This window comes from Megascapheus bottae, chromosome X (genome assembly GCF_031878675.1).
Source record: "Megascapheus bottae isolate mThoBot1 chromosome X, mThoBot2.hap1, whole genome shotgun sequence".
In the NCBI taxonomy this organism is placed as follows: Eukaryota; Metazoa; Chordata; class Mammalia; order Rodentia; family Geomyidae; genus Megascapheus; species Megascapheus bottae.
The window spans coordinates 35,114,625-35,115,510 of record NC_143547.1 but is presented as its reverse complement, the minus strand read 5'-3'; positions in this window follow the sequence as shown (position 1 = coordinate 35,115,510).

The window sequence follows — 886 nt, the reverse complement described above, 5'->3', positions numbered from 1 at the left end:
GTGGATGCATTGTCTCATTATAATTTATTATCCCAACATAGCTGGTAATGTTTACAAACCTCATTTGCAAGTTAATTGCAATTGTATGAATTATGATAGATGAATATGAAATATAATACTGTGATGATTAACCTAGGTTGGCAACGATATTGGATTAGTAGATACACAGAAGATTAATAATGCATATCAATCGGTGTGAACCTGAGAGCATTTCCAGAGATAATTATAGCCAAAAAGCCTGACCTAATCTAGGTTTAATACATTGGGAGTTTGAAAGTTTGAATATAAACTATCAAATGGAAGGTTCCTGTTTTTAGGAATCAATTGACTATCAGAATGATTTTGAAAGGTATAATGTAGCCCTTGGAAAATTCTTGTCTCATTCCTCTGGCCATCATAAAATGAGCCACTTCATTTAACCACACTCTTGCTACTATGATGTTTGGTCTCACCATTAGCCCACAAGAGTAGAATAAGCCACCTGAAATCTCTGAAAACAAGAACCAAAATAAATCTCTCCTCTTGTTATTTTTTCCCTCAGATATTTGTTACAGTAATGAAAAGTCTGGCAGAGTAAACTGGTATCAGAAGTGTGGTCACTGCTATGACTATTCTCAATTATGTTGTTCGTAGCATATGCGAATTATTTGCAGGATCAATTTGAAAATTTGAAGATACAGGCTAGATAAACCCTAGAATTGTATAAATAGAACTTAATGGGAAATTCTGGACAGACACAAAATCACAATGTCAAGAGAAATGAGAAATTGTTCATGAGGTCTCAGATAAAACCACGAACTCAATTAAGAATGGACTAAAGGTCATACAAGTTATCTTGGAGCAAAATATTGTCAACATAATATCCATGAGCTGAGAGTTTATACAA